Genomic DNA, 24,270 nt, shown 5'->3' on the forward strand with positions numbered 1-24,270 from the left:
CACCAATTAACCCTAAATAAACCCTAAATTACATTTGCAGCAGAGCCAATAAAAATACAACCTTTAATCTCGATCAAAACACCATTGCCATCGAGCACTACCCAAAGTGAGTTACCGGACCCTAATTGGACTACAAATAGGGGTTTGTAGTGAGTGTGATGATTGACGATATTCAGTCATCACACAAAACCAAAACGAAGGCAGAGAGCAAGAGCTTAAGAGGTGTCGCAATCTGGTGTCACTCTTTGATTCGACTAACTGCTCCTCCATGGCAACTTAAATGTATTTTCCTGAACAACACAGAGTAGCCTACATAAAATATTATTTGTCTGATTGTATTTTTTTCTTGTAAACTAATGGTGGCCCCCTAACGATCTCTACGCGCCCCCCTGTTGAGAACCACTGCCTTAGATCGTCCACTCCGCCAAAGTCAAACCATTTCCATGTCATGGTATCAATACACGCTCAAATCTAATAGGCCTACGTGATTGTCTTGAATGAAATGCATGCATTTCTCACCTATTTCTTAGCCTATACATATGTGTGCAAGGTGCGCTTAGGCATAGGCTATCCGTATTTGAACGCCATAAGGATTATTGGCTTATAATACGGGAAAGGATTTTAAAATTATATATGTCCTTCCAGATTCATAGGCGCATTATAGGAAACACAGATACATTTGTTTATTTTGTTTATGTAACAGGGGCAATGCCTATGCCCAACACAACCACTGGGCCAGGGTTTGCTATCTTGCTCAGGTTGGCCAATGAAACAAGTTGATTAAAGAAAAAAACCTAACACTTAAAATGGAAAAATAAACAATACAGATGGTAAAATGACTTTTGAGATATTGTGGTTGAGTTGGCTGCCGATATCCTTCGTCCTATAGTTGCGAGTTTGCTGCCAATATCCTTCGGTTGATGGTCTTGGGTGTATTGGTCCAAGTCATTACATACCTTTTAAGTGAAGAAGGGATAGATAATAAAAGTAGATACAAAATAAATAAAAAGAAGATAAAAGTATAAAACTATATATCCTTGAATTGTAGTCTGAATGGGCACATGCATGCAGTCGTTCATTTCCACACACATGTTGCATAATACATGTTTACCTCAAAGTTTTGTAATGACTTTGCACAATCTGTGCCACAGGAAGAGCATCAGATGCCTGATGAAGTTCTCCCTGTTCATGTAGGACAGTTGTCCTTTCATCTTCTTCAGGAGCGAGTTATTCTGCTCTGCCACCTGAGAATTTATTTTCTGGAACTGAGGATAGCTGTCCAGATTGTATCCAATGTTACACCCTTAAATAATTTAAAAAAAGATGTATTATCTTACTGATGTTGGTTTGATCATAATAACAAGATTTTAACAAGATATTACACATTACACATGTGCAACCAACACAACAGTTTCATTGACTAGCATTTGCAATATAAAAAGGCAAGTACACGGTATAAAAAGCACTGCAATTCAGTGGTTGCGCCAGTGCAAACGATCCACTAGAAAGCAAGTCTCTCAAAAAAAAAACCTGGGTCCCTCCGCAAGCAGTATGTTTGCAGCTGACAGGCATTGTCATATATGCCTATCTTGGGGCCTGAATGGGGTGCACAGAGATGATTAAGGCCAACAAATTCACAGATAATTAGTCACGCCAATGCTAAGCAAAACCTGAACTTACATTTTTGAAAATGTGTGTGGAGTATGGTAAATGGCACGTTCACCGACTCCATTTGCTCCATTATTGAAAACCCAAGACAAACACCTAAAGTACAAAAAACATTCCATTGCGTAACAAAACAGTAAAACAAAACCTCAATAACCTGACCAGCAACATGCATTAATTTCAATAGTGTAATGTCAATGTTCAAGTAAAGTAACCTCACCATGTGTGCGGAACAGGGTGAGTATGCCAGGGATCAGGTCAGGGTGTCCGCCTGCTGTCTTCCTACAGTCACCGGCCTCCTTTTTACACCTGTCTGTAGTGTACGTGCCTCTGTCCCTCATAGGAGGCAGATTGGGGAAGTAATGCCCAGGATCCTCTGGGGAAGTTAGGGGTGTCGAGGAGGTGTGGACACTGTTCCCAGTACCTTTTTATAGAGGCACTGAAAGATGGGTACCACCTCCTGAGGAAAAGTCCTTTCCATCCCAACCAAGCTAAAAAACAAAGGGCATTTCTTGGCAAGTTTGCCCAAAAGTGCTGGTTGCCGCTCGATCTGGCAGTACTGCAATCCCTCCATCTCTGACATCAACTCCCCGAGTTCTTTGCTGGGATGTAGCAGAGCACAGGCAGGGGAGTTCTTGCTGACTTGTGTAATGAGAGGGCGGTAGGGCTCACTTGCGTGTGTGGGTGAAGTTAGGGCAGGAGGAATGCAGCACTTTGGGCACTCTGTAACATCATTTCCCTGTGTTCTCCAGGGAGGAGCCCGTCTGCACTGTAGCGCTGCAGCAGCTTACGGAGGTCTGGCTCAGGAATCAAAGTTCTCGTTCTGTGACTGGTGAATTGATTGAAAGAAAAACAAATTTAGAAAGGTCATAATAACATTAGGCCTTAATCATTTAAATTACAAATTTTAGGGGTAACATTGGCGTGCACACACACAATTGGCGTGAGACACAATGATAAACAAGAAAATCATAGACTTATCTTCCACTGTTCATTACACTGTGGCCAGGAACAAGCCTTTCTTTGAGGGCATACCGCTGCTGATACCCCAAAGAGGTGCCATCCATAACAACCTCCCTATTGAGACAATGTACACATGCATCACATAATTAATTACAGGCTCAAAACATGTTTGTGATATACAGCCATGGAAACATTTTAATTAATTGATAATAATCTGTGTTTCTACACATGATTACTTATCATATTTGGGTAACTTGCCTTGAATTTAGGAAATGATAAACATAGTCCCTGAGGACTTCATGGTGCACCATGTATGTGCCCATGTTTAGAATGTGAAGAAGCATCTATTTTACCCAATTGCTCTGAAAGTGCCAAGTCATTGAAAGGAATTGTTAAGATCTAGTCGAGACAAGGTTAAGACAAAATCAAAGCATTTATTACACATATGTGTGGTGCAGGTGTCTGTTACACTCAAGTCGAGTATCACAGAAGACTGGCCCTGAATACAGGAAATCAAGAGAGTATATGGTATCACGATATGGGAGGATACAATATGTTTAACATATCCTTTGCAGACACTGAAAAAGGACACTGCATGCTAAATAGCTTTTGTTTGGGTCTTTTGATAGGGCTCCCAGAAATGGCCTTGTCATTCCTTCTCTTTCCCTCATACGAAGTTGCATGGCATTATACACTTCGGCAATATTGTGACCTCTGACTTGCTTTAGTGACCCAGGCCTTTCATAGTCACACCTTACAAAGACCCAACTTTTGGCAATGCAGGCATAATCAAAACAGAATAATTTAAATGTATCAATGATACAACAAACATCATGAATAGATTTTTCTCTCCTGGACATAACCAAAGGTTATGTGCTCATAAGCTTAATATTGCAAGGTATAGATCAAACATTGTTTATTATATTCAAAACATTTTAAACAGTATGGAAATAATAAAGTAATCATTTTCTTTAATTGTTGTTAACTGATAAATGGTTTAAGGGCAGACCTCTTCAAATGAAATCACATCCACCATCATAGTTTTGAGTTTTGGGACACATTGTGCATGTGAGTTGGTGGCCTTTGGTAAAAAAACAAACAAATTGTAATTGCATTCCATGGTCAAAACCAATCATCATGTCAGAAATAAACCCTAAATCTTATTAGTTCTAGATAATTCTCAGTGAATACCTTTCACTTTGTACACATGACATCTGGTGTACAAATGTGTATCTTTTTGAGAGGTCAAGGATAATGGCCTTCCACAGTCACATTGTTCCTTGGGGGTGGGATACAGGAGGAACACTCCATCCTTCTCTTGGTGAAGATTAGGAAAAGCAGTCCCATAACGAACCTGGAACAGAAATTGAATCGGATCGTATACAGAGGGGAGAAATACCTAGACCTTTTACAAAACTACATGGTCAACAAACACATACCCTATCTGGTAAAGGAATGTGAAAGAATACCTTTCACAGTGTGAGGGTATAGAGACCCCTCTTTCATTGCCTCCTTAATCCCTAACGATAAAAGGTGTGCTTCATCGTTGAGGATGTCCTGCAAGATTTGCATGTGGCAGCAGTTCTTCTGGTGCAAACGGCACATCTGACACCTCATTGCGCCAGCACTCACTTTGATGATTGCATATCCATCTTTTTCAACAGCAAAGTAACTATTGGCAAACAGAATACGTTTGACATTGCTGTTCTACAGTGAGAAAGAACAATTAGTGACATGAAGTTTCATACTGTATGGCACGACTATTACCAATTACTGTCACCATTACCTCTGTTGTTCCATTAGTGGCATAACTGTGCTCTGAGAAGAAAATAAATAGTACAGTAAACAACTACTATTGCCTCCATAACAACATTGGTCCAAATAACGCAACTGTTTAAACCACATGTTGTGATGCTTTAGCTCTATTTTAGAGGCATGGAGCAGAGAAGTTAATACTTACCCATTTCACTGGGACTATCCGGGACATCCTCAATACTGGGCAAAACCCCATTAAATGCCTTGATGTGGAGACAGTCCACCCAGGCCAACTCTGTCATGATCGAGATAACACTTATATTTGTAAAAGGGGAGTTTAGATACTGGACATTCATAAACATATTAAGTACAATATAAACGTAATACCATCAAAGGATGTGTCCACATGTGTAGACAGTGTCATTGGTGGTCTCTGCATGAACATATACATATCCACCTGCAGCCCTCTGGAAACTGCATTGCTCTTCTACTGATTATGGCAAAATTATCATTCTGCCAATTCGAGAAAGACAATAATATAATCACATGCTTCATCACACACATTTAACAACACTTGCCATTAAATAGATTATAAAGCATGAAGTGGGCTAAAAAAAAACTCACATTAAGACGCTTGATGGAATGGTTGAATGTGTTGATGATGAACACTTTACTCTCCTCATCTACCAACATAACATTTTCTGTTTCCAACAGAAGGCAGATGTATTTGTCTAGATCGCTAAACAATGGTACCTGGGATGGAATACATAGATATCAATCCTCTACAGGTAGGTAAACAGAGATACTGAATCTTTAATTCACAATTATCCACTGGCTTTCACAAACAACTGTCTTACTCTATTCTCATGAATGGTGGAATGGTATAATCTAAAAAATGCACTCTCCAAAAAAACAGACTGTGATGATGAGACTGTAATGCTGAGCAACAAAATGTTTATTATCATAACATGAGATTTATTATCATAAACTTCACCTAAAGCCCTGATGCTGTTTCCTCAGCCTGCTCTACATCTGGAGTGTTCATGCTGTCTTTCCTACATACAAAATGGTTTATTAATTTTGTAGCCTATCCTATGGCTAGCAAGTTTAACCCTTCTACCATATGGTATACAGTGTTATTTGGACATGAATGAGCAAATAATGATTCATTATATTTGAATAACCAACAGTGTTAACTTATTCACATTGCCAACTGTTTTTTCCAACACCTGTCTAGCAATGCAGTGACAGTACATCAACTGTGAATTTGTCCTAGGATAGACTCTTAACCTTGGTTGAAAGATTAGCTACAGAAGCTAGGTTTAGCTGTAACAATATCCTGGGTAACACAATATCACCAATTAATACTTTTTCCACAATAGAATCTGCATTTGAAAGCCTGGTCACTACCACTGCTAGTGTGGCTAGTTATTTAGCCTGACTTACACTGCTTTTTGAAAAAGCTTAGTATGTCATTCTTCTTCTTGGGTAGAGGCATATCTGATATACAAAGCACAAAAAGGGGCAAACATGTACATGCTAAAGGGCAAAGGGATTATAAAAAATGTGTTACTCTGGCCTTTTATGTATGTATTGTTGGCAGACAGCCCTGGTAAGTTAGCTGTACCGTTGTCGCCGACACACCCGCTAGCTTGTCTACAACTGCCAGTGCAAGCAAGCAAAGTAGCATGTGCTTCTTCCCGTGCGTGTTGCGTGTCAGATAACCCTTCCCCTTCGGGTTTTCAGCCAATCAAATTATGGTGTTTCTTGTACTGTCGCGTCCTGGCCGTCGGAGTGGATCCAAATAGCAGCACAATTTGCTAAAATATTGGTGGGGACAATTTTGTCATTTTCAAATGTTGGTGGGGACAAGTACCTAGCGTACCCCCTAAATCTACGCCCATGCCAGCATCAACACCAGCACCAATACGAGCACCAATACCAGCACCGGTATCAATACCAGAACCAGTACCAGTACCAGCATCAACACCAGCATCTATACCAGCACCAGAATCAACACCAGCACCAATACCAGCACCAATACCAGCTTCAACACCAACACCGGTATTCACGGATTTCTTCTTGTGGTCCTTAAAGCAACACAAATAGGACAACGTAGATAAGAGATCCTTCTTTCTGAAGTAAAACTGTAAAATATTGCAAAATTAACAAAAGATTGGTATTTACAGGTTTAAGTCTCAGTAGTGCAGGGTTACGTTTAACATCATACTTGACGTTGGAAACTTGTCCACGGAGATTCTGACTTAGGGCCTCGAAGGCCCATCTTTTTTAGATGGTCCTTAAATACAAAACAAACAATAATCAATTACTTACACAAACATAAACAAACATTTGATGACAATAATAACAACATATAAATATAGCTGCAAGCAGCAATGCGGGTTCCTCCGCAAAATGGCAAAATATTATAAAGATGTACACTGTAGAAGATCGAGACTTGGACAAAAGTAGAGCAAAACACAGATCTCCCTGTTAAGAACAGGTCTGGTCTTCCTAACAGTACCCGACCTTTGAGTGATAAATGTCTTATGAGCCATCTATCAAATGTATTTGTAACTTTTGGAATGAGAGGTTGAAAATGGGATTTAATCCTTTCTGTCTGACTTTTAAAAATATGAATTCCTAAGTATGTTACTTCCTCTTCAATAGGGATACCCTCAAATTCTGTTGAATGTATATTGCTTTCTTTGAGTGGATTTTTTAATATATTTAACGCTAATCCTGAAAATGTAGAGAACAGATTTTCTGTAGAGAATACATTAAGACAATCAATAACTTTTTAAACGTGAAATCCATCTATTAAGAAAATGGCTGTATCATCAGCTAGCTGGCAACATTTTATTTCCCTACAACATTAATGCCTTGAAATTTCTCATTATACAAATGTAGTGCCATTACGTGCATTACTAAGAGAAACAAGAACGGGGTTGCAGGATCTCCTTGTTTTATACCACAAGATATGTTAAATCTATGAGTTGTTCCCCACGGAAGTTTAACCAAACTATTGCAGTCAAAGTTTGTATTGCTCTTTTGAAGTATTGACCAAAGCCCCAAAAATATTACACATCAAATAAAAAACTATGCTTTACAGTATCAAAGGCTTTATATATGTCTATAAATAAAATGTAGCTGTTATGTAATTCTTATGGTCAATCAAATCTAAAATCAAGCGAATATTGTTTCTGATGTGCCTTCATTGCATAAATCCAGACTGGCAGTCATCTATAATTGCGTCTAGACATGCCTTGAGTCTTTGTGTAAAGACATGGGAGAATAATTTTGTATCATTATTAATTAAGGTTATGGGTCTCCAGTTATCAAGCACAAGTTTGTCTTTATTAGGTTTAGGTAAGAGGTAATTATACCCTGACACATAGTTGGTGGAAGTTTGCCAACGTCTATAGCCTCTCTGAAGACACATAGTAAAAATTCAGAAATGTGATCTTGAAATACAAATTCACCAGTGAGGCCATTATTACCTGGTGCTTTATTATCTTTCAGTTTACTAATATCAACGCTTGATCACAGATGTCTTTTTCACAGGAGCTTTCCTCCAGTTTTCATAAAAAATGTATTGGTGCCTTATCGATATATATATATATATATATATATATATATATATATATATAATATTTTACGGATGGAGTTAAAGGTAAATTCGTGAGGATGTTTGTTGCAATAAATTGAAAGACTTGATCCACATAGTTTGCTGATTTCTGAATGTTATTGTTCTGTCCCTGATGTTAACGTATATTTGATGAAACCTGCGAGGACCTTCATTTAAAACTGCATCAGCGTTTTATGTTGACATTTGTTAGCGAATATTAGCTAACGTTACCTAGAGCAATTAATGGTTGCAGACTTTGGCCGGGTTTCCCAGATTCGTTAAGAAGCTCTTAACGCTAAGAGCTTCTTAGGAACGTTCTACGCTCTTAGAAGCTCTTAACGCTAAGAGTTTCTTAGGAACGTTCTACGCTCTTAGAAGGTTCCTAAGAAGCTCTTAGCGTTAAGAGCTTCTTAACGAATCTGGGAAACCCGGCCTTTGATGGTTTCTTTATGTGATTTTCCTTAAGGTACACATCAGTGTCTTAAAAAAAAAACACGCCACAGGTGACAAAATGCACGGTGTGCTGTACCAACCATCATTGTCCCCCAACCGTCGTGGTTGTGCCTAACCTTAACCTCGACCTCTGCTACGACTCCTGGCCTTAAACTAATTACAACCTTAACCGTTGTTGTGACACCTAAACTCAACCGGGCCTCCCAGGCTGCAGCCATAGAATGGATTTTTAGTTTGTAGTCTAGCAAAGTTTAGTTTGCCAGCAAGTCTAGCTTTTTGCGATAGGTCAATTATATAGCTGAACCATGCAATACACTACCCCCCCCCCCCCCACACACAGACACGCACACCCTATCATTTAAGCATAAAACTGAAACAGGAACTATTTAGCTCCTTGGCAACTGAAATCTATATATGTGTTTCCTGTCCAGATTGGAGGAAATGCATTCCGAGGCAATTTGGTTGCAAGTGCAGTGAACTAACACTGGGTGGTGCCATACCACAAGGCTAGAGGATCTAACTGAGCAGTAGTTCATACAGTATGCCTCTTTCTTTCTTTCTTTCTTTCTTTCTTTCTTTCTTTCTCTCTCTCTCTCTCTCTCTCTCTCTCTCTCTCTCTCTCTCTCTCTCTCTCTCTCACACACACACACACACACACACACGCTATCCATCTCCCACTCCACCCTCCAATTTTCCGTCCTCATCCAGCATCTCAGTCTTTATGTCACTTCCAGTTTCCAGTCCACTCCCCGCTTGTGTGGCGAGGGCCAGGATGCTGTGATTGACAGCTGCCATTTCCACTGCCAGGGTGATGGGGTCCTGCTGCTCGCTGTGATTGGTCGACTCGTCCTGTGGGGAGGGGGGAGACCAGGAGACGCCAGTCAGTCTGGTACCCTCTGCCTGTTGCCCCACCTCTGGCAGAGAGGCACGACCAACCAGAGAACTGCCCCTCAATTCGGCCATGGCCCCCTGGCAACACATTCTGAGGCAATTTGGCTGCAAGTACAGTAAACTATACCACATTACTAGAGGATCTAACTGAGCAGTAGTTCATACAGTATGTCACTCTCTCTCTCACTCTCTCCCTCCTATCTCCATCTCTTGTTCAATGCCCCTCATCCAACCTCTTTCATAGTCACCACACTGCTCCCTCTGGACTTTCTTTTACTCTTTAAGTGGAGTCTGAAATGTCCTTGCCCTAAAGGTCATCATCATTGAGGATGATGCTGAAATACTATTTCAGAAGTCACTGCCAGCGGCTAAGACGGTTCCACTGGTCTAATAGCTCCAAATGACCTGTGCAGAATTCAGCTAATCTAATGGTTATTGCTGTGTAATTGAAGGAGTATTCCATGTAGGCTAGTCAACAATGTGTGTGTGTGTCTTAACGATTTTTTTCTTGTACAATGTGTGTGTATTTTCTTTAAACTTTTTGTTTGTGTGTGTAAGAATTTGTTCAGGTTCATGGCAGTGTGTGTAGGGGTTGATCCTTGTCTTTTTTATAGTGAGGAGTCTTGTTGACACACAGTCCATCAGTCATAGCTCAGCTGGACAAAGAAAATATACTTTTTCCTTCATGAATACTCCAACTAAAGTAGACACAAGGAAAAACCCAATTCCTACTCATTAGCCAGTATATTTCAAACGTGTGTTTAAAGATCCTGGTGACTAGACATTTTGTGGTGTCTGTGTGTGTATTTGAAGCAGGCTAATTTAATGTAAATGTTACCATCGTGGGGCCAGTGGATCCCAGACCCCTGACTGGTGCCTTGGGAGGGATAATCTGTGATGTGAGCCGCTGGGCACCAAGGGGTTTCCCAACGCAAAGGGCAGGTCCTTTGAACCTCTGTTCTTTCAGTTAATGTCATCATTTTGTCAATGTCAGTATGCATGCAGATCTGTGGAATCTTTGGAACAAGAAGCAAAGGACAATCTCAGTTTGGAATTTGTGCATATATGTTTGTGTGTATGTTTGTGTAGATACGGTACGTACAGTATACTGCATATGTGTGTGTGGTGATTTTTTTATATGGAGATGGATGATAAGGACTGATTTAGGGTGCGGGCAAAGGTCTCAGTGTTTGGCACCGCCCCTTGTCTTATCAGCTGCATGGTAAAGATGACACGATTAGAGTAATTGTTCCAGCGACTAATCGAACGGAAGCTCGACAGGGGACGTGTGTGTGATGTCTGCGGGGTGTGTGCTTTAGAGTGACTGGTCATAATGTATTTGTGTATGCAAGAAAGAGACGTTGATTAGGGGGCAGTTGTTTTAATATTAGACCGACTCTTATCTTAGCTTCCGGGTGGTTGTTGCTGAAGAAGCCTCCTTTAGAATCAAAACCTATTCTTGCTTCAACAGGATGTGTGTTGTCCTCTCCTTTTCTTTATCCTTTCCTATCTTTTCCTTTGCCATCATCTCCTCTCCCCTCTCCAGTCTCCCATCTCTTATCTCCATCTATCCCCATCATAATATCCATTTACTCTCATGTCCTGATTATACAGCTTAATTTCATTACTATGTAAACCCCCCCCCCCCCCCACACACACACACACAAACAAACAATAATAAAACCATATCCAAATGCGTTACTTTTCATTGGGTGGGTGTTGTGTAATATCCTGAAGGGGACGAGAATGGGCTTAAGATCCCTGAGTGAGTGACGCTTACAGCTGCTTTTTTATAGCCTACAGTCTAGCTGCTAGAATATACCCTTCCATTACAGAGAGCTCTATTAAGACAAAAGAGGAAGATGGTTTTATGGGTGAGGGGCTGGGATGGGGGTGAGGTGGGGTGTGTGTGTGTTGGGGGGGTCATTACCAAGGCAAGGGAATCTAATGTGTGGTCATCACCACTTCCTGCAGTTACCATGCAAAAGGGAATTTTGTTAAGTTGTGTACCTGAGTGGATCCCACTCAACACATCGGAAAGTGTGGCTTCTGCCGCACTACAGGAATGATGCCTTCAGAAGATCCTCACAGGTGACTGGTCCTGGTGTCTATTACAAACATAAGGCCAATGCTTTGATGACATTACCCTACCATAGCCTCTCTTAGTGAATGTTAAATTGTGTGTGTGAGGACCACCTTGACCTGCGTCAGAGAAAGGTCTCAGGATAGAGAAGACAGCGATAAGGCAGCATTGACATCCGATTGACGCTGCTCCCGCATCGACTCGCCAGCCTGCCTCTTCCTGCTTCCACGTCACACCTGGCCCCAAGTGTGATCTGACTACCACGGTGGGGAGGATGAAGATAAAGGGCTACAAGATTTGACACATACTGTGACTCAAGGACTTGACTTTGGTGGAGCTAAAGTGGTCAAATAGGAGCCAGAATTGGACTGGAGTAAGAAAGAGTATAACACTTCACATTAAGGTTAAATAAACTACACTATTTATAGGAAAATAGGCCGCATTTTCTATAAAACGCACCCCACCACAATGGGAGCTTTATGTTTGTAAATCTGAGTATAAACAGCACTGGAATATATGCCTCACTTGATAAGGGAACAATGATAGCCTATCAAGCAATGCACGAGTATAGGCAGTACAGCATGCCGTTGTGTAACACACTACGAAAACGAAAGTAAGTGCGTAATGTATGTTTTCTATTGTCCGGAAATTAACTAATATTTACCTTTTGATGCAAGAGTTCTAAATATTTGCGACAGTCCCCAAAGCGGAAGTTATTTTTCCGAAACGGTAGCTCCCTAACTTTAGTTAGCTTCCGGGCTAAGTTAGCTAGCGTATTAGCCTACTCGTAGTACTACCATGCTAGTAGACATACCAACTGCTAAAACTAATTTGCTGGAAAATTATGGTTGGCCCAGGGTTCCAGACTAATTTTTTTTACTAGGAGCACAGTAGCGCGTGACTGAAAATTTTTGGAGCGCAAGCAGAAACTTAAGGGGCACACCTTATATTGACCTGCAATGCATTTATTAATGAAACTGGAGAGGGTACAATTCAGTGGCAATTTTAGATCCTATATTATTAGGATAAAATATTAGGAGTGCTTGAGCACTCCTAATATTTTTTTATATTTTCTTAAATATATTGTTTATTATCATTTGATGGTGGTAGTTCATGAAGAAAGGGACATCCTTAGTTTTTTCATTCAATATTTTACATAATAATACATAAATTTATTCATTGTTATCCAGTGAAATTAGGGATTTAAATTAGCAAGGGGATTTACGTTTAGCACGTTTTGCAAGGCACTGTATTCATGTCACATTGTCGTTGGGGGCTGAGCACCCTTAAAAAGGTCTGATCCTAGAATCACCCCTGCAATGCACCATAAGCTTGAGTTTAAATACATTATTTAATGTGACATTACGTACTGTACATGCAAGTCTTAGCTAAATGACTTAAATGTATGATGCACTTTTCGATCAGTCCTCCGACACCACAACACGATACTTGCCGAGTATAACAGAGCAACAGCTCAAACACAGGCAAGGATACAGCAGCAACGCTAGTGCTAAATAAGTATTTAGCTGCTCGGCTCCATGATGCCTGGTAAGAAGGGCTCGTGAAACTGCTCACCAAAAGAACGAAGGGGCACCCACTTGTCTGGCAGAATAAGACATGTTCGTAGGAACCTAGCGAAAAATATCCTAAACTTTCCAAGACTTTTAGCTAGGTTTATAGGTACCTAGCGAAAATAGCCAAAACTTTCCTATACTTTAAGCTACGGTACTAATGCAGAAGGAAAGCTGATATCGCCGTCTTACTAGAACGTCGTATCTATGCGTTGTTGCTTAAGTGTGCTGACATTGTGCACACCCAATGAATTCAAAATTTGTAGGTTGCACATGCGCGAGTGCTTGTAAAAAATGCTTGCACTGTTTCAAAAACTGGTCGCAAAATGCGACCATTTGGTCGCAGTCTGGAGCCCTGGGTTGGCCACACAAAAATGTATAATCTCACTCCAAGGTTTTTGGAAAAGTTGGCAGCCCTGCATATAGGATACGTGCGACGCTACTCCTTAACGGGTTAAATAGCATTCATGCCTCACCACAATAAAATTTAAAAATCGAGTTATAAACCGCGGTTTTATTTCCGACAAATATGGTACTATGTAACTAAATAGCAATACCTACAGTAACAAACTTTAAGTTAAACTTACAATCAGATTCTGCTGAGAATCAGGGTGAGGTTGGGGTTTCCAGGGGTAGGTGGTACATAAACACTGTATACATAAACAACCAGTTGCTGTGGTGGCTGTGTGAGGAAAGCAAAAGTTCTGCTTTAGTCCTGTGTTAACGTGACTCTCCTGACCTCACAAACTCTATCTCTCTCCCTTTCCCTCTCTCCCCCCAACCCCCTCTTCTCTCTCACACACCCATGGTCCTTAAACAGTAATCTTCACGCTCAGAAAATGAAGAGGATTTTGCTCCATATTAAACGCTGTAAACTTTCCAAATCCAGGTAAGCTTTTCCACACAGACACTGTGTGGTTTCACACTCATAACCTGCTGTCTGTCTGTTTCTCTCTGTGTGTGTGTGTGTATGAGTTTGCATGTGTGTGTCTGTGACAGACAGGCTGCTGTCCAGGGACAGTCTGAGATAAGCGAGCGTCTCCGATCCCCGCTCTAGTGGAGACCAATCACTTCCTGTCTCACTGATAAGGACAGGACGAAAGAACGTCATGCTTGTGCTGTGTGTGTGGCCATGTACGGGTTCCGTGTGTAAGGTTTTGTATATGTGGTGTCAAATCTTGTTATAAGTGCTTGTGAAAAAAATAAAGTAGAACCTGTGCTGATTCAGCTGTCCTTGAAAACCTTTACTCATCTCTGTGCTGACAGACCTCAAGTCAACTTCCCACAATCCCCTTCACCGTGACGTTGCATCCCAAAGGCCTTGCTCCCCCATCTGCCAACAGCATCCTGAACCATCTGACCCCAATTACTACCCCTCTCTTTCCCCACATCCCCCCCATCTCTGCATGCACCTCTACCTTTCATCAACGTATTCTCTCCTCTCTCCCTTCCTCACTGCTTTTTTACCTCTCCTCTTCTCCCTCTCCTCTCCCCTTCTCCTCCTCCTCTTCTCCCTCTCTTTAAACTCTCCTGTTGCAGACTGTATGTTCATTCAGTGTATGAGTTGGGGATAGAGTTCAGACCTTCGTAGATAACAGACATTTGTAGACAACTTCACATGAGATGTGTCTGGTTTTACATATGATTCTGGTGCTGGCCCATTTGTTTGTAATGTCCTTCTCTTTTGTTACTTTACTTTAGACACTCATAATCTGAAGGCATACCACTTAAAATGTTGGGCCATTGCCATAATAATTCAAATGAAATTAAAGTAGATTACCAATACAGTCCACCCAACAGGGAGTCAGATGGCTGAGCGGTGAGGGAGTCGGGCTAGTAATCAGAAGGTTGCCGTATCGATTCACCGCCTTGCCAAATGACGTTGTGTCCTTGGGCAAGGCACTTCACCCTACTTGCCTCGGGGGGAATGTCCCTGTACTTACTGTAAGTCGCTCTGGATAAGAGTGTCTGCTAAATGACTAAATGTAACAGGTTAAATAATTGCCAACGGTGGTTACTATGTTCTCTTCTAGACAAAGGCCCTCAAAAAACCCTAATCTTTTATTCATTGACTTTTTGTGTCAATCATTTATGTATAACTTTGGTCTTTTAATTTGGTGAGGTATTAGATGGCAGTTAGAGTAATGCCAATTGCTTTAATGTACTTTGTTGTTTAATTAAGTGATATAAATCACATAATTACCAGGGCCCTTTTTTGTGGCACTGTTTTCGACAGTTTTTCTGCTGTCCGCAGAGATTTTGAGCTTGAGGTCCATTCAGACATCCTCTCTCCTCTCCTTTCTTGTGCTCTCCTTTGTCAATGACAGAGCCTTGCAGACAGCATACATTATTAATGATCAAATATAAATATTATGGCAACCCTAGAGCTTCAGGAGAACAGAGCCACCTACCTTCAGCACCACAAACAGTGCCCCCAGCAGACGCGCGCCATCAAGGGGAGAGCCTTCCCCTTCCTGCCTTCCAAATAACTTTTTATATTGTTTATGTTTGTCATTGTTTATGTTGTTATATTGTTGTTGGGTGGGAATCATGGGGGGTATTTTAACAAATTACGGCTCTCGTTTCATGTCCAGCATTTTAAAATAGGTCTACAGTCTGTTACATTACATTTAGCAGGCGCTCTTATCCAGAGCGACTTACAGTAAGTACAGGTACAAGTACAAGTACTTGCCCCGAGGCAAGTGCCTTACCCAAGGACACAACGTAATTTGGCATGGCCGGGAATTAAACTGGCGACCTTCAGATTACTAGCCCGATTCCCTAACCATTCAGCCACTTGACTCCTGTTACAGGTGAAGCAGATGATTACGTTGATGTACTCTCCACAGATGGGCTGATGGGCTTATTGAGCAGTTCAGTAAGACTCTTAAGCAGATTCTTCCTCTTCCCACCCATTAAAGACGTTGAGAAGATGAAGGCTCGGATGACACAGGTGAGAGAACATATACAGCTGGCACAGTGTGCTCAGGGCTGAGTCTACAACAGGGGCACACAGGTGCGTTAGTTTCAGCTGGGAGAATGGGTCCTGGTTCTCGTCCCCAAGATGGAATGCAATTTCTGTGGTTGCCCAGGTGGGAGAAGTAAACTACAAGGTACATCAACCCGGGCGGTGCAAGCCAACCCATGTCTATCATGTTAACCTGCACAAAAAAAATTACCTGCACCCCTGACCCCCGCTCTCCCAGCCCTTGCAGGCCCTCCCCCCTTTCCAGAAGTCCCGCTCGTTAACCGGAAGGGCCTGGGCCAGAGACAGAACCTCCACCAGCTAGTCCTCCAGAACCAGGATGTTTTTTCCCAGACCGGCTAAGGAGAACCATAGTCACCTGCCATGACATCCAGGCCGAATCGGGAATCAGAGTACGCCTCAGACCCTACTGGATCCCTGAGTTGAGGAGAGCAGCCTTCCGGGAAGAGGTGAAAAACATGCTACAGTTGGTTCATTGAGAAGTCTCACAGCTCCAGATCCAGTCCAGTCATCCTGGTCTCCAAACCAGATGGAACGTTACGATTCTACAACAACTTCATGAAGCTCAATGTCTCAATGACTATTCCATGGCCAATGAACTTATCGAGCACCTGGGTCAAGTGCGCTTCAACACAACCCTCAACCTCACAATTGGTATTGGCAGGTGCCCCTGTCCATCCAAGCCCAGGAAAAAACAGCCTTCGCGACCCCCGGATGGCTTGTTTCATTACGCCGTGCTACCTTCCAGAGGATGTTAGACCGCGTTCTGCCAATCCTTCAGGCCTATGCCGTTGTGTACCTTGATGACATCATTGTCCACAGCGACTCCATGGAGCTGCACATGGGGCAGTTGTGAGCTACTCTTGGGCCCCTGAGGAACGCGGGACTCACAGCTAACCCAAAGAAGTGCCACCTAGGACTGGTGGAAGCCTCCTACCTCAGCTACCGGATTGGTCAGGGTAATGTGTGTCCCCAGAAGCCCAAGGTGGAGGAGAGGCAACAAAGAAACAGGTGAAATCTACATCTCATAGTGTACAACCAGAGGTTTATCCCTCACTTTGCAACCCTGGCTGGCACGCCCAAAGACCTTGCAAGGAGGAGCATCACCTGGACCGAGGCAACTTAGGACGCCTTCCCCCCACTTTGGCAAGCCTTAGCCAGTCCTAGTCCTTGACTTTTCTGCACCCTTAATAGTCCACACAGATGCTTCAAATATTGGACTGTGGGTGGTTTTCTCCCAAAGCCAGAGTGGCGAGGAGCACCTGGGGACCATCAGCTGAAAATACCTGCTGCACAAGATGGCCTACTCCACCATGAAAAAGGAGGCCCTGGGGCCAGCAAATAGGCTCTTGACAAGCTGAGGTACTGCTTTCTTGGTCGGCGCTTCAGCTTGGTCACCGATCATGCACCATTGATGTGTGTGGATGTCCAGGGCCACGGACACAAATGCCTGGGTAATGAGGTGGTTCCTGGCCGTTCCGGAAAGCAACTTACAGGTGAAGCAAATGCTTACGCCCTGTCCAGACTCAAAGCCCGCTGTGGGCTGTCCGAGGGGACCCCAGCTTCTGTCTGGGCAGGGGGGTGTGTGGCAACCCTGGAGAGAAAAAACAAGCCACCTTCAGAACCATGGACAGCGCACCAGCAGACAAGAGGGCGCGTCATTGTTTTTTTCATACTGGAAAATAGTTTTTGTTCCTGCTTTTTCCTAACTTTACTGAAGACATAATTTTTGTTAATAAAGACATTCCTTTTGAGCTAAAACTGACCTTTGGTGTGCGAATCTTCTCTACTGTTGTGTGGCTCAGGCCGAAATGTTCTGTGGATGTCACAGTATTCATGCTGCCTTATTTACATTTACATTGAGTCATTTAGCAGACGCTCTTTTCCAGAGCGACTTACAGTATGTACAGGGACATTCTCCCCGAGGCAAGTAGGGTTAAGTACCTTGCCCAAGGACACAACGTCATTTGGCACAGCCGGGGAATCGAACCAACAACCTTCTGATTAATAGCCCTCCTTAAGTCATCTGACACCCCTTATGCTCTATTCTCACTACAATGAGACGCGATGGTAATTAAAAACAGCTCGTCAGACTATAAATCAAACAATATCAGCTATTATTATCGTGACAACAGATCCCAGAATGTAAAAACCACAAAGGACCCAAACACAGAATAACAAAGATCACCTACTCTTCCTTTCACTCCATCTTTTCTCATGGGCTTATCCTGCTTCATTGACCAATAGCTATAAACAATTACATTTCAATCCCGTTCTCTGCCACTGGCCTGAAGCCCCGGTGATTAAGTGCTCCTTTAAACTCATGCTGCCGTAACCAATACATCAAACAAAGACAAACAGGTCGCAAAGGAGATAAATACTTATTATATATGGTTATATTTAGAGAGATAGCCCCCCTTACCCCAGAGGTTTCCCAGGAAGATGAAATGAAGTCACAGACAGAGGTCTTGAGTCACCCTATAAACTCTTTATAGGGGCTACTTATCAACCGGACAATGAGAAAACTGTCATCTGAGCCGTTGACTATTCTCGAGATTATGATAACCTTGAGGCCTGTAGGGAAGAACTGAAGGGATGACAATAAAGGTGAATGTGGATAAAGAGAGCCAGAGGTAGGGAGGGAGGACAGAGGGAGGAGGTAAAAGAGAAAACATCAGATTATTTGGCTGAGGATTGTCTATAACTACAGCACAACCCATGGGGTTTAGTGAATGAACATCACACTCGCACGCACACACCTCTTGTGAGTTATTGTTTCATGAGTCAAGTTATTGCCACGTTAAATATATCTTTCAGCAAAGGAGACTGCAAACATAGTGACTCATGACAGACCTTGAGGGATTTATTTGCATCTGGAGGAGCGTCATGAGAGAGAGAAAAAAGAATAGAAGAAGGATGGGAGGGAGGTGTGGAAAGGGGGAGATGGAGGGAACCTATTGAGGTGAAAAGCCTTGCTAATGTTTTGTCCAACTGAGTGATCTCTGCTCTTCTGTGATCAATTCTCTATTGTCCCCTTTGAGCAATAGAGCCAATTTAAAACAACAACTGGTCTTCCCACTCATCCTCTGCCCCTCCACTTTCCATCCTCTCTCCATCTTTCAGCTGTTGTGTGCCTGTTAGCCCAGGTGATATGTGATGATAGAGGTCTACTACTCTTGGAGTCCTCCTGGAAACAATAGATGAAACGGTGAAATGTCTCTGCAGTTACATACTGTATCTCATATACCTTTCTTTCTTCCATTCTCAAATTTTTCTGGTTTAATTTTATCCTGAAGGGTTGTATGTAACCTGAATTTACAAAACCAACTGCCAAATATAGGTGCAAGCAGCAATGAGGTAGCCAAGCAGGTGAAATGACCCAAACCCAGACATCCCAAGTCTCCCAGAAGGTCCGGGAGTCTTCCGCAATAGCGGCTCCCTGACGCCCGCAATTGCTATACAATCTCCCGGAAATAGGGGATTTGAGAGACTGTCAAATGGTAATTTCTGGTAGAGATAGGTGCATATCGCGCGGCATGACAGCGTCTCGGATGCGTCCGGATTGGACCCCCGGGGGGGGGGGGGACAAAAGCCACCTCCCGGAAATGAGTCTCTGCAGGTCGGGATGTCTGCAAACCATACTTTACACAACCTCTAAAGTATAGGTAAATTTGGTGAAGATCGGGTGACATTTGTCAGGCCCTCCAGGAATTTGCGATGTTGGGATCGCACCAATTCACTCCAATTCAACGATTCCCCGCGACATGCCAGTGAGCCGCCAATCAGCAGCATCGACCATTGACCGCCAATTACCCTAACGAATACTGAGCGAGAAGTGTACTCTCACTCTCTCCCTTCCGCCTTACTTCCGTATGGAGTTCAAGTTGAACTGACTTTTTGCATACTTGAATTTTGTTGATCCATGGGTATCTGTTTCATGTTGTGGATAAGTAAAGCCTATTTTGCAAAATTTTGGTAGTCCTGGTTATCTTTTGTTTGGCATGTTGGTAGGTTATTTAGGGGATTAATGGTTTTATTCTTTAATGAATGTTTGTTTATTAATTACTTATTTTTCAACCAATAACTCAATTAAAGAAAAAGAGGGAAATTCGCAACTTTTCATCGCAACTTTCATTTGCTCCTGCAATTTCATCGCAACACACACCTAAAAAACACTGTAACTTTCATCGCAACTTTTTGGAAAAGCTCCCGCTAAATCAGGAATTTTTGCCCACAACTATCACAAAAAAGGCCCACAAAATCCTGGGGGGACTGATTAGTAGAAGGAGTAGCGATTATTAATTTTTTTACTAATTCAAAATGGCGGCCGCATTAATTCGTCTGTTACAAGTCATCATGTATCCAACATTGGAGCGTCTAAGATATTATGAGACAAAGTAATCACTCAACCAAGGAAAACAAATCAACAGTTATTAGCCAAATCACATTTTTGCTTCCTGCAGCCACTCCCAGTGGTCATATGACATCAAATTGTTAGGACATCCTCAGAAGAGGGTTTGGAGTTGAGATATCAAGTTTGGTGTTGATTTTTCTCTATGGTTAGCTGAGATATGACCCAACTTCCCGTTTGGTTGCTTTGCTGCTATTTTGATTAGCTGTACTGGACAGTTTTGAAAATCAAAAATCCTTTGGTTATTTGAGTGAGGATTGCTACATAACCAAATTAATTTGGTTATTTGAGTGTCCCGCATTTACAAAAGTGCTTTACAAAAGTACATAGGTTAATGATCATAAACAAAAACATTGTGGGTAGCCAAAACATGAAGCATACATTGTGAAAAGCAAATAAGTGCCAATGGGAAGAAACACAAGAGCATGTAGTTACAGTTTTTCTCAATTGTTAAAACACTAAAACCCATTGGCTGAACAAAGTTCTCAGTTGCCTGAACTCATGTAGCTAATTGTGCCTGTCTGTTGTCAATACCTTAAACCATTTCACATGGTAAAACACAATTTGCAGATCTCACTTTGAATCTTCAGTAAAACCTTAAACACATTCTCATTTTTTTCAATTGCTGACACACTTTTTTTACTTGTCCTCTTTTTTTCAAAACTTAACACACAAATCCAACAACTGCACACACAAAATGCTAAATGGCTCGCTTCTCTTGCAAAATGAAACACTGCATTCAAAATATCACAAACACATCTCAAAAGCACATATGTCTCATGTTGCAAACACTTTTGCCATTATATTACATTTTTGGACATATCATATACACAGTCAGGGGCAATTCTAGGATCAGACCGTTAAGGGTGCTCACGCAATGAGAATGTGACATGAATACAGTGCCTTCTAAAAGTGCTAAACCCCCTTGCTAATATAAATCCCTAATTTCACTGGATAATAATTACAGTTTTTGCCTATTGCTTACACACGTTTTGCAAAATTTGGCTCATTGTGTCAACTCTACACACAAGCAAATAAGACACAACACTGGGAAATAATCTATTCGCATGTATGTCAAATTGAAACTTTGCCAATCCTTTGTCAAAATGTCACTGATGACAAAATGATACCCACTTGTATCATATGAATACACTTTCAGATCAGCAGCAACACACTAGTCTACTTTGTATAAAAAACTGCAGTCTTTTGTTTTCAATGTTTTTATTCATTTTCATAGAGGGCATGTTTTCACAACAAGCAAAAAAATGAAATACTGAATTCAAAATCATTACATTAGTATATTTTACAGTAAATTCAGTTAAATAAAAAATAAAACAAATACACTACTGTAAACACAATTGTGCACAAGTGGGCTTATGGATCCTGCCGTCTGTTGGGGTCTGGCCATAGGATCTCATCAACATCACAAGCAATGTCTTCTCTCGCTAAGCATCGGGGAAAATATCCCCTTGTGTGGCGAATCCATCCCTGGATTGACCTCACCTCAATGTCCCCTCAGGCCTGTTCCATGGCCTGCAGCAGAGGCATACGGGCATGTGGTTGACGGTCATATACGCGCCATCTCCAAGCGGAAAATAATTCTTCTATAGGCGAGTAAGGGGACAGAACTTCAAATTGATCATGGTTGGTGAACCAGTTCTGGACCAGAGCAGCCCGATGGAAACTAACATTATCCCAGACAACAACAAACCTGGGCTGCTCTGGTCCATCCTGTACAACTGCATCATGAAGTGCATCTAGAAATGTGATTATGTGTTGCGCATTATAGGGATCCAATTTGGCATGATGGTGCAGTAGCCCTCAAAGACTTTTTTAGCAGCACACAATGTGATGTTTCCCCCGCACTGCTCCGGGACGTGCAAAATTGCCCTTTGGTCAATTATATTACATCCCCATCGTCTGTTTTTGCTAAGGTTGAATCCAGCCTCGTCAATGTAAATACATTCATGCGGCTGGGCAGCTCCATCCATGTCCAAGAGTCTCTGTAACAAAAAATACATATTGTGGATGGCTTTACTCAAAGCACACACTTACTACATTGACTACATATACAGAACCGACCAACCCCCCACCACACAGGTACCTGAATGTATCTATGAGGAACTAATCCAGTGGTACATATCCATCTGTTACTGGACTGCACCCATTCTTTATTGTATATGTAAAGGACTGAAACACTTACCTGTACATATTCATGTCGATTTTCTTTGACCCTGACACCGTTCCTCTCAAATGGGACCCTGTACATTTGCTTCATGGTCATGTTGTGCTTTACCAAGATTCGTCTGATAGTTATAATGCTTACTCGATTTATGTTGTTGAATACTTGCCCATCTGCAAGTATTTGTTGCTGTAGCTGGTGGAGACGGATTGCATTGTTTGCTCTGACTAGGTTCACTATGGCAAGTTCCTGCTGTTGGGTGAACAGGCGTTGGCATCCACCCCCCATCCACCCCCAGTAGGTCTACATTCTGTAGAAAAATGCAACCACAAATTGTTCTTGTTCGTTTATTTTCTACAGTACTGTGTACACTGAAATTTACTGTATTTACCAACAGTACTGAAACATCTCAACACGTTATCACAGTATGTTTCACAAAACTACCACTTCTGTTGAAAAAGGAGCATTAGCCACCCTGGAATACATGTGATACAGAAACGTGATATGGTACAGTACTGTAAATACTCTAGATACAGTCTGAGTAGAGTAGAGAGTTGAAGACATACCTGTTTTCCAGTCGGAATGTCCTTATTATGGATGAAACTGTGAAGCGGCTTAGATTAGGAAGGACTCCCTGCCCAGCTTCCCTCAGAGTCAGACCATGGTTTATGACATGGTCCACCAAAGTTGCTCTTATGTCATCCGCAATAATGGTCCTTGCGTGGCCTCTTTGACCACGTCCTCCTCTCTCTGTCTGTCTTCCTCTTCCTCTTCCTCTGCCACTAGCTCTCCCTGCCTCCATGCTTGCAAAGTTGTCAAAATGGCATAACTGAGGCCTTTTTGTAGCGGGCTGATTGGTGTTCAGTTTTGTAAGTAAGTGTTTTCTGGTGTGTGTCTATGTCTTTTCAATTAACCAATGTGTGTTGTATTTTGAATAGATGTGTTTTCCCAATGGTACCCTGGACCATTTCATTTTTGAACTAAGTGTCTCTTATGTATGAAATAGTGTGTAGTGTCTAGGAGCAAGTGTGTTGCAGAAAGGAGCAAGTGTGTTACAGAATTGCAACTAAAGTGCAAAGCAGCGCTTTTGTTGAAAGTATGGTTACACTTTGTTTAAGGCATAGTAACAACAACTTCAAGTTATGTTACTTTGGTTTAAGCATGTGTCTATAGTGTTCAAGCAACGGACAAAAACTGTAATACATTTATGTATTACTATGCAAAATAATGAATTAAGAAACTAACAATATGTATTTTTATTATTATTTTTAGGGGTGCTGAGATTAAATTTAGGGGTGCTTGAGCACCATGAGCGGCGCAAGCGATGGGCTTGCAGGTGCTTCAGCACCCCCAAGAAAGATTTTCGGAAAACATAACAATATGAGTCCAAAGTAATGTTTATATTAGGCTACATAAAGCTAAAAAAAACGATTTAGCACTGAAATTAATGACAAGAATCAAGCATTAGTGTGAAGTTCCGATTTCAGCTCACATCAAAACCTTGAAGTTCGGGTTAAGCCCCAAATGTTCAACGTATGGCTCGGCCCCTGGTGGGGATGGGCTGGTTTTGGCCATTACACTGCCGGGCTGAAAATGGGTCCAACTCAGGCCCTGATAGTATTTATATAATATACATATATAAATGCGCAGCTCTCCATGTCAATAATCTAGCACCCCCTCAG

General features: G+C 41.9%; 1 long non-coding RNA gene and 1 pseudogene across 2 annotated transcripts; both read right to left on the reverse strand.

Annotated features, from left to right (window-relative positions):
• Positions 1 to 829: 829 nt before the first annotated feature.
• Positions 830 to 2,487, reverse strand: LOC146261661 (uncharacterized). The gene is made up of 4 exons (XR_014724832.1): positions 1,886 to 2,487; positions 1,681 to 1,764; positions 1,112 to 1,303; positions 830 to 956 (listed from the first exon to the last, which is right to left on the reverse strand). It is a non-coding gene; the product is annotated as an uncharacterized LOC146261661 (long non-coding RNA).
• A 19,285-nt stretch (positions 2,488 to 21,772) lies between these two features.
• Positions 21,773 to 23,982, reverse strand: LOC146261662 (uncharacterized; annotated as a pseudogene). The gene is made up of 3 exons (XR_014724784.1): positions 23,155 to 23,982; positions 22,610 to 22,898; positions 21,773 to 22,409 (listed from the first exon to the last, which is right to left on the reverse strand). The product of XR_014724784.1 is annotated as an uncharacterized LOC146261662 (transcript).
• Positions 23,983 to 24,270: the final 288 nt, after the last annotated feature.

This window comes from Hypomesus nipponensis, chromosome 12 (assembly GCF_054491055.1).
Source record: "Hypomesus nipponensis isolate SF chromosome 12, ASM5449105v1, whole genome shotgun sequence".
In the NCBI taxonomy this organism is placed as follows: Eukaryota; Metazoa; Chordata; class Actinopteri; order Osmeriformes; family Osmeridae; genus Hypomesus; species Hypomesus nipponensis.